This window comes from Myotis lucifugus, unplaced genomic scaffold, assembly GCF_000147115.1.
Source record: "Myotis lucifugus unplaced genomic scaffold, Myoluc2.0 scaffold_27, whole genome shotgun sequence".
NCBI lineage: Eukaryota > Metazoa > Chordata > Mammalia > Chiroptera > Vespertilionidae > Myotis > Myotis lucifugus.
Genome location: NW_005871075.1, coordinates 8,363,694 through 8,374,006, shown reverse-complemented (window position 1 = coordinate 8,374,006; position 10,313 = coordinate 8,363,694). Strand labels below are relative to the sequence as shown.

Here is a 10,313-nt window from a genome sequence, read left to right as displayed (position 1 = left end):
TGACTTTAATGTCATAAACAGGCAATTGTAAAAGAAAGCTGACATATAAAGACTATCATTTGCATTCGTCTAAATAAATGGTTTGTTGCATGGCTTAGCAATATTACATTTGAACGACTGTAACGTTTCTACTGTGAGAGCTTTGTCTCTGGCGAGGGGCGGGGGAGGTGGAGAGGGCAATCTCTGCGAGCCTCAGGCCTCATCCCTGGCCCATAGTTTCATAAAATCACAATGTTTTATCTGCAAATGTAGAAACACCTCTATGCACGGAACATACTTTGAGGGTGACTCTGTACAATTTCTCCTCACTTTACTGAAACTACACATTCTCTTCCTTCAGATGTGAGAACATCAGACTTTTCCAAACCTGGGTACCCTTTTCAAAATTAGCATGAAAGGTCTTGTTCCATTTTACAGACAGTGGGCCCCAACCAAGTCACAGAATGCGAGCCGAGAGAGGAGGGCGCTCGAGCAAACCGAGGGCATGGTGTGATGGTATATCCTGAATTTCCCCTCCTCCCGGGGCCCAGGGGAGGCAGGCCCGGCCGTGGCACAGCCTCCCAAGGTGCTGATAGGCCCGAGATGCGTGGGACGCTGACGGGTGCTGACAGGCTGGTGGAGCCTCGCTGGATAGCTGGGAGGCACCAAAAATGCGATGCTGATAAGATCTACATAACTCGTTGACACTCTTGTGCATGTTCCAAACTGTTATTTCTTGGAATAAGAATTTGGTTCTTCTTCCCCTCCTCTGCACCGCCCCCCACTCCACCCCCACCTTTGAGCCCCGCCAGAAGGGCTTTGTTGAGTCTGAGAGAGGTGTGAGCAGCCAGGGTGCCTGACTCTCGGACATCCTGCTGGGTCACACTTTGGTCATCTGTGTCTTCTCAATGGCCTCAGAGGCCTCAGAAAAAGAGCTAACGCTTGCAACTGCCCCGCCTTTTATCTGCCAGGGGCCCCTGTTGGGTAGCTGACGAGCGCATGATCCCTTTGACACTTCTTTATGCCTAATATACTTTTTGGTTTTTAAGTTAATAGACTTTCTTTTTTGAGAGCGGTTTTGGGTTTACAGAGGAATGGAGGAGGGAGTACAGAGTTCCCAGATCCCCCTCCCCCACCCCAACACAATGTCAGCCATTACTAACAGCCTGTATTGGCACAAGACGGCTGTTACAAGTGATGAGACCATACTGATACATTATCAGTAACTAAAGCCCACAGTTGACATTAGGGTTCTCTCTTTGTGCTGTACATTCTATGTGTTGTTTTTTTAAAATATATATATATATATTTTTTATTGATTTCAGAGAGGAAGGGAGAAGGATAGAGAGAAACATCAATGATGAGAGAAACTCATTACTCGGCTGCCTCCTGCACGCCCCCTACTGGGGATCGAGCCCACAACCCAGGCATGTGCCCTGACTGGGAACCAAACCATGACCTCCTGGTTCATAGGTCAAAGCTCAACCACCGAGCCACACCGCCTGGGCCATTCTATGGGTTTTGACAAATGCATAATGTCATGTGCTCACCATTACATTACCATACAGAATGGTTTTGCCACCCTAACAGTTTCCTACATTCCACCTGTTTATCCCTCCTCCTTATCCCCCCAGATCCATGGCAACCACAGATTTTATAACAGTCTCTATAGTTGCCTTTTCGAGAATGTCATACAATTGGAATCATACAGTACATCATTTCGGATTAGCTTCTTTCCCTTAGTAATATGCATTTAAGGTTCTTCCATGTCTTTTCCTGGCTGGATACCGCATCTCTTTTTAATCACTGAATAATATTCCACTGTGTGGATGTACCACAGCTTATCCATTCATCTATTGAGAGACATCTCAATTGCTTCCAAGTTTTGGGTGCTTATGAATGAAGCTGCTATGGGAATAATCTGTGTGCAGATATTTGTGGAATGTACGTAACCTTTCTTTCTCCCTCCTCTCTTGGTCTTTCTTTCTATTTTTAAATCACAACTCCTATATCCAACCCAAATGTGCTTTTCTTTTAGTTTAGACTATTCTTCCTTTCAGGTCTCTGCCCTGGTCTCCCCAGCTCAGAGGTGCTGAGCTGAATGCCCAGGCAGGTCTGCAGCCCTGCTGGGCACCCTGGGGCAGGGAGGGGCCGGGCCGGGCTCAGGCCCCCCGTTTTCACCATTATCTATCTCTTTGAACCTGGAGTCCTTGGGGATGTGGGCACCCCACCCCACTACTCCTGACCTTGGTCCAAGCTCATACTGCACAGCAGCTGGCAAAGGCTGTGGTGGCAGGTAGGCACTAACCTTGGCTGGGTAGGAGCAGCGTGCCTATCTCATCGGGGCACTGGCATTGGTTGAACTGTGTCCGCCCCCAAATTTATATGTTGAAGCCCTAACCACCAGTACCTCAGAACGAGGCGGTGTTTGGAAATAGGGTCACTGCAGATGTAATCAATTAAGATGAAGTCACTCTAGGGTAGGGTGGGCCCCGATCTAATAGGACCAATGCCCCTATAAAAAAGGGAATTTGGACACAGACGCACACACAGCGAGAACACTATGTGAAGAGGAAGGCAGAGACTGGAGTGGTGCGGCAGAAGCCAAGGAACGCCAAGGATTGCCCATAAACCGCCGGAAGCTGGAGGGAGGCAGGCAAGAGATTCCCACTCTCTCAGTCTCAGAAGGAACCAACCCTGCGACACGGTGACCTTGGACTTTTAGCCTCCAGAACTGTGAGACAATGAGTTTCTGTTGATGAAGCCACTCCATGTCTGGTACATTGTGATGGCGACTCTAACAAAACAAATACAAGCACATCATAATTCCTCTTTGAGGATAGCAGGGCCCCCTTCCCCTCTCTGTTGTTTCATTTTATCCATTTATTATAAAAATGAGTTTTCCATTACAGAAAAATCATAATGTGTAGGCCAGCAAAATTAAACAGTGAAAACAGTCACAGTCCCACCCGCCATTCGCAGCGTGGTGTCTGCCTTCCCATACCCTGTCCCATCCCCTCTCCATAGGGACATACTAAAGCAGGGGTCCTCAAACTTTTTAAACAGGGGGCCAGTTCACTGTCCCTCAGACCGCTGGAGGGCCGGACTATAGTTTAAAAAAAAACTATGAACAAATTCCTATGCACACTGCACATATCTTATTTTGAAGTAAAAAAAGAAAACGGGAACAAATACAATATTTGTATTTGCATGTGGCCCACGGGCCGTAGTTTGAGGACCCCTGTACTAAAGGCTGGATTGCTTCTGAGCCTGTTGGGTGACCTGCCCTTTTCAGAGAACATGAGCAGCTTTCCACAGCAACAGAAACACCCATTCCCTATCGTTGGCCCTTCAGGCCACTCCCAAGTTATAAGCAGTTATTAGCATGACACCAAGCTTCCTAGCAGTCAAATCTCCGCGTACCATCTCAATTTCCTTAGGACGAACTCCTAGAAACTGATTTTCTGTGCCAAGAGCACGTGCATTTTAATTTTTAGAAATTTTTTAAAAATATATTTTATTGATTTTTTTACACAGAGGAAGGGAGAGGGATAGAGAGTTAGAAACATCGATGAGAGAGAAACATCGATCAGCTGCCTCCTGCACACCCCCTACTGGGGGTGTGCCGGGAATCGAACCTGGGACCCTTCAATCCGCAGGCCAACGCTCTATTCACTGAGCCAAACCGGTTAGGGCTCAAAGAGCACGCGCATTTTTAAAGACCCGGTCTCTCCGCCCTCAGAGAGGCCGAGGCCACACCAGCAGTGTGAGGGCGTCTGTTTCTCCAGGTGCTTCTGGAATCACCTCTCAGAACCACCGTGGATCATTGGAGCAAACCTGTGCTGTCATTTTACGGCCCTGCCTCCTTTTGAATTTGTCCATCCTGACCATTTACCTTATTGAGTAGACTTTTTAAAGATCTTTATTGTTGAAATTATTACATATGCCCCCCTCCTACCCCCCTTCTAGGCTCTCCCCAGGCCTTCACCGCCTATTGTCAGTGTCTATGGGTTATGCATCAATGCATACAGGTCCTTTGGTTGATCTCTTCCCGCCCACCCACCTTCCCACACCTTTCTTCTGAGATTCTTCAGTCTGTTCCAGGCATCTATGTCTCTAGATCTATTTTATTCATCAGTCTATTGTGTCCATTAGATTCCACATGTGAATGAGATCATGTGATACTTGTCTTTCTCTGACTGGCTGATTTTGCTCAGCACAATGCTCTCCAGGTCTCTCCAGGCTGCTGGAAATGCTAAGAGTTCTTTCCGCAGACTTAGTTTTGAGGGATGTTTCTTTTGAAAATTAAATTCACCCTCAAAAGACTTCGATGTGGACAATTCCCCTCTTTCAACAATGGAATTTGCAGAGAGATGTGACTCTCACTGAGACCCAGTTAGTGGGCCTTGGAGTTCCTATAAGTCCTGAAATGCAGAGGTGGCTGGGCGGCTTCCCTGGGCCACCATGCTGAGGACAGTCCTGTAGGTGTGGGCATTCCTGTGAGCTGGTTACATGAACCTTAGCTCTGGAGTCCCACCGCGTGCACACGTGTACGGAGTGAAGAGCCAGGCCACTCAGGGCTGAGCTGCAAAGACCAATCCGTGCCTGACCTTTCCAGAGAGCACCACTCCATGGCGCGGCCTAATGGACGAGGGGCTCTCTCTCGAGTCCACAGCTTTGAACAAAGGAGCAACTCTTTTGTTCTGATCCATTAATACGTGAATTGCTGGCAGGAATGCAGATTTGTATCCATTTCTTCCCAGATGGATTGTTACAGAAGGCGACTCAGTGCCCGGAAATGGAAATGTGCAGTGTGGTCCTGCTTAACCAGACCCTTGGGTGCCCCGGGGCTGCTTAGTCCTGTTCTCTTCCCAAGAAGGCCCAAGCGACAACTGAAACCAAGTTTTTGAAGACTTGGTTCCCAGGGTCGCCTGAATACCAGGAACCAAATTTCTTGCTTCACCGAACCCAAGACCCGGGGTCACCCGCTCTCCCCACCCCAAGAAGAGATGCGCATAGCAGATAAAGGCCAGCTCTCAGGCAGGGAGCACGTTCAATGTTTCAGATCTTGCAAAACCTCCTGCATGATTTTATCTACATGGCAGGCAGGTCCCCGGGCCCTGTCGGAATGCCTGTCACCCCGCAAAGAATGTCCTTCAGGCCGGACGGGCGGCGTGCTCTTTCACGCGGTGCCATGGATGGATTTTCTGAATTCCTGCCCAGCTGTTTCCCTGCACAGGTATGCTTCGAGGTTTCCAAATAACATTCTCTTATCTATCTGATGAGATAATGCAACCCACCTCTTATTGATAACCCTGACTACAATCGCTTATAACTATGAGAAGACTTCTCGTTAATTTATAAAAGGCCAGGAAGGCCATTTATCTTCTCTGTAAACAGTCGGTGCTGCCATTTCATGAGCATGACGTTCCGCCACCGCCGTGAGACCCGGCGCTGTACCTGGTGAGCTCAGATGTTAGCACAGCCCGGCCAGGTCGGTCAGCCTACCCATCAGGAATTCAAGGTCACACAGCTAGTCAGGGGCAGAGCAGAGCTTGGAACCCAGCCCACATTCTTGATCATCACCTCACTTTATTCCCTCCAAACCGAAGCGCGGCTCACAGTCACCTGCCCAGTGTCAGCGCAGCTCCTTTCCCCGTCACGACTGCAAAGTGGCTCTATTAGTCATTCCCCACAACAGCTCCTGGAGCTGAGCTCATGCAATTATCTCCCTTTTCTAGAAAAGGGATTTACTATTTTGCGGGATGACATGGTCAGTTCCCAGCCTCCAGCCTTGGTGCCGACCCTGGGTTGACCTCGGGGGCTTAGTTCAGCCCTTCGATAACACTTGCAGTTTGGGCTACAACAAAATTGTTACAGTAATTATTTTGTCACTTAGAACTACCCAAGGACATGATTCACCATTTCTTAACCTCCCCAGGGTACCCAGTGTCTCCTAGGCTCCCTTGACTAGCCTCCTCCCTCTATTGTTCTAGAAAGAATTTTCATCTCTCACGTCCTGGGGTTGCTGGCAGGAGGGAGACTCGAGCTCCAGGGTGTGGCGGGGGCTGCAGGATGCAGGGTGCAGAGCGAGCGCAGGTGCTGGGTGTGCAAAGGTGAAATGGACAGTGAAGGCGGGTAATGAGTGCGGCTGTGATTGAAAGCGAGCGAGAAGCCCTGGGTGTTTAGGCGAGGGGAGCGGGCTGAGGCTGCCCACCAGGTGCCTCCTCTCACAGGGAGGTTCTAACAGCCCCCTCCCCTTCTCCCCTTGTCACAGCGCCATCCTCACCCCCAACTCACCCTCCACCACTTTCCCAGAAAAGACCCCTTACAGGTTAAACACTTCCATGGGATGAGCTGGGTCACTTTCCGATGCCCACCGTGGGATCACGCGGTGACACTTGAAATAGCCACTTCCCATTTCGCAGGACCCAGCACCAACCATTTCAAGGAACAATGTACAATGGAGTGGCTACGGGAACAAACACCAGCGTTTAACAGTCCCCAGAAATGTTTCCCTCTGTGCTTCCACATCTGCCCAGAAGATGGTAAAATTAGCCAAATCCCCGAGTTTAAATGAACTGAATACACTGTTACCTGCTAGAGGCCGGGTGCTTAAAAAAAAAAGAAGAAAGACCATATTGCAAATATGCTACCTAATATTAAGGGAGGACACTCTGTGAGGGGAAAATCAACCAGCCCCACTTTGGGGAGACACACGTGGAGCCTGATTGAGGAACAAGTGCACCGTCTCCCACTGGAGGGGAAACAGATAAGAAGGTCCTGCCCGCAGCTCCCCCTCCGGCCGGGACGGTCTGCTGGGCGGTCAGTGTGGAGGCATCTGGGAGTCGTGGGAAGGAGGTAACTCTGGGTTCCTTAATGAGGAACATCCTGAGTGATGCTTAGACCCAAGTGTGTGACTTCCCACACACTGTGCATTCGAGAATTTCAAAGATACACTAACACAAGTACCCAGAAACTTCCAGGCGGCGGTGGCCATAAACAAATAGACAGCTAATGATTTCATTTCCAAGGCCAGGAAATGTTTTCCTACCAAATCAAAACAAACTCGCTCAGCATCCACTCGTATGTTACCACAGCCTAGCCACCGGAACCGTGGACAATTTACATTTTGTGGGATTTAAACAACAACAACAACAAAAAAGGTATCTTTAAAGCAACACATGCAGCTTCATTTAAGAGGAGAAAAATGAACGTATTTTAAAGAAATGGATATTTCCTTTCTTTTCTTCCTTTTCAGCACAACCCTTGTATATACGTGTGTGTCTGTGTGTGTGTGTGTGTGTGTGTGTGTGTGTGTGTGTGTGTTTCCCGTAGGGGAGAGTGTCTGCATAGATACACAGAAGTATTTTTGTCCCCCAAAACATTTTACAACTGTTTTGTGAGTAAAGCCCCACAGGTTGTAGAACAGATGTCGCCACCATTTCATGTATCACTTGTTTTGCGCGTAGTTATAGCAATGCCAGAAATACGACGCCAATGAGATACTTTCCATGCCTGCTGGTTGGTTTTGGTTCCCAAGTGTCCCTGTGTGTGTGTGTGTGTGTGTGTGTGTGTGTGTGTCCACAAAATGGAGGCGAGTCTTTCCAGCCATTTCTGTAATTTCTAACTTTCCTCTTAAAAATATACTTACATTTTTAAATATAAAAAATTTTTTTTTTTTAAAAAAAGAATGAATCGTTGGTAATGGCAGGGTAGCAGGATTAAGTCATTCTTTGAGAGATGACAATGGTCTTCATTAGCAAAATGTGAATTTAAACTCACCCCCTAATGACACACAGCATTTTGGAGTCTTTGAACACGATGCCCAATGGAGCCTTTTATTTCCTGTTTTTCCATTTCACACTTTCCCCACCGATTTCATAGCTTAAATCCCAGAAACAGGCTGTTCCCATTAAAATCAATGGTAACCACACATGTCTGAATGTGGCCTTCATCCTTTTTTCTTTTTCTTTTTTTTAAGATTTTAAAATTGATTTTGAGAGAGAGAGGAAAGAAGAGGGAGGAAGAGGGAGAAACATCAATGTGAAAGTGGAACATCCATCAGCTGCCTCCTGCACACCCCCTATTGGGGATTGAGCCTGCAACCTGGGCCTGTGCCCTGACGGGGAATCGCGGGTCAATGCTCAACCACTGACCCACACCGGCCGGGCAAGAACAGGAATTTTGACTCTAGAATGTGGGGAATTAGTACAAAATTGGGCACGTGAGCTACGGATTTGGCCATCACCTTTATTCCTCAGTCAGGCTCTTACACTGGGTAATCCATGTAGCTGTCAGCCTTGACAATAAAAGACTCGAATTTACCGCAGGATTAACTGTGGGAAGAAATGTTCCCAGTGTGTTCAGAACAAATTCGAGCAGCGGCCTCCACACTGCCCTGTCTTCCTCTAACCACAAGCTTTCTGCTTTACCAACGTCTTTCCTTTTTAAGTTCCTGTGTTGCCCTCTAATTACTTTTGATTCAACAGAAATTCCCCTTTGTAATGGCATTCACAGGATGGCACTGATACAAAGCAAGCATGCCTGCAACCGGCAAGACAATGCCCCCAGGAGTGTCCACGTGCTGGTCCCCAGCATCAAAACAGGCTACCTCACCCGGCAACAGTGACTCTGCAGATGGGACTGAGGTATGAGCGTTGAGATGGAGAGATTATGCTGGATTATCCGGGTGGGTTCAATCTAATCACTCCTGAAAATCAGAGAGGCTTTCCTGGCTTTGGTCAGAAAAATGTGGCAGAGGGAAAAAATGGTCAAAGAAATGCAAGGTGGTTAGTTTTGAAGATGGGGGAAGGGAAACATAAGCCATGGAATGTCCGTGCCTCTAGGAGCTGGGAAAGGCAAGATCATTGTGCTCCCAGATCCCCCCACCCCCAAAGAACGGCTGTCTCCTTGCTTTTAGCCCAGGGAGACTCCTCCCGGTCTGACTTCCGACCTATAGAACTCTGAGATAATACATTAGTGTTGTGTTATAGCAGCAAGATAAAACTAATACAGTCTCCCTGTCACCTGGACAAGGAAGGGGAAGGGGCATGGCATTGGGAGTGTGGTCAGGCCTAGATTAAAGTGCCCGCTGGACTGCAGACCAGCTGCGTGTCTTCATGCAAGTTCCTGTAACTCCCTGAGCCTCCTTCTCATCACCTGTAAACTGGAGACTTACACCACTTACTGCACTGGATTGTCCGGGGGTTAATGCCTGGCTCATACAATGGTGTTTAATAAACAAGGGCTTTTATTTATTTATTTAAAAATATATATATATTGATTTCAGAGAAGAAGGGAGAGGGAGTGATAGAAACATCAATAATAAGAGAGAATCATTGATCGGCTGCTCCCTACACGCCCCCTACTGGGGATGGAGCCCACAACCCGGCATGTGCCCTGACCAGGAATCCAACTGTGACCTCCTGGTTCACAGACTGATGCTCAACCACTGAGCCAATACATGAGGGCTTTAGTCCACATCTTTCTCTGTTGAGCCCAACATCCCACTGCAGGCATCGCCAAAGCCTCTCTCCGTCAAGGTTCTCTCTCCTCCTCTCACACCCCCACCCGCGGGCTCTGTGTTCACTATGCCATGGGATACACAGGGCTGGGTTGTATGTAGCCATGTGAGAGAAGGCTCTCCTGCCCCACGACTTGCCTCCCAGGAATACAGCGGATAGTTACTGTCTCATCAAAACATAAATCCTTGGGACTTGGCTTCTGTCACCTTTGAGTTTGGCCACTAATGCTTCACCTGCCTGCTCTGGTCCTCCATTCCAGGATGCACCACCTTGAAAGTCTTGGGCAAAGCCCCTGTTGTGGGGTCCTCCCGAGTGGGGGTTCCCAGGCACCTCCTGTGTAGACCTCACACAGACTCCACTTCTCCCCCAGGATGTGGAACTCTCATTCCATTAGTTGCTCAGGCAAAAATCCCTAGTAATCAACCTGGCTCACTTCTTTTCTCTCTCACCTCCCACGTCAAGCCATTAGTGAGGTCTGTTGTTTCTTCTTTGAAAGGCATCCAGAACCCAACTACTAACCAAACACCTGCTCTGAGGCCATCCTAGCCCAAGTTACCGTTATTTCTCAGCAAGACTCACGCCGTAGCTTCCCAACTCATCAACCTGTGGCTGCCCCTGCCCCCGTGCAGCCTCTCCTCTGAATACACCCAGAGATGGTGTGGGAGGGAAGGACGGGTCCCAGGCCTGCTCTAAACCCTCCACTGGCGTCTCATTGCTCTTAGAACAGAACCCCAATTTCTCACTTGGGCCCTGGAGGCCTTTGTGACCCCACCCCGTCTACAGCTCCAATCTCACCATCTTCCCCAG

The 10,313-nt window shown here is 48.5% G+C and overlaps 1 protein-coding gene across 4 annotated transcripts in view; it reads right to left on the bottom strand.

The window, feature by feature from the left end:
• The window catches only part of STAU2 (staufen double-stranded RNA binding protein 2), a 226,565-nt gene that overhangs the window by 2,371 nt on the left and 213,881 nt on the right, over window positions 1-10,313 (bottom strand). The window lies entirely within an intron of this gene.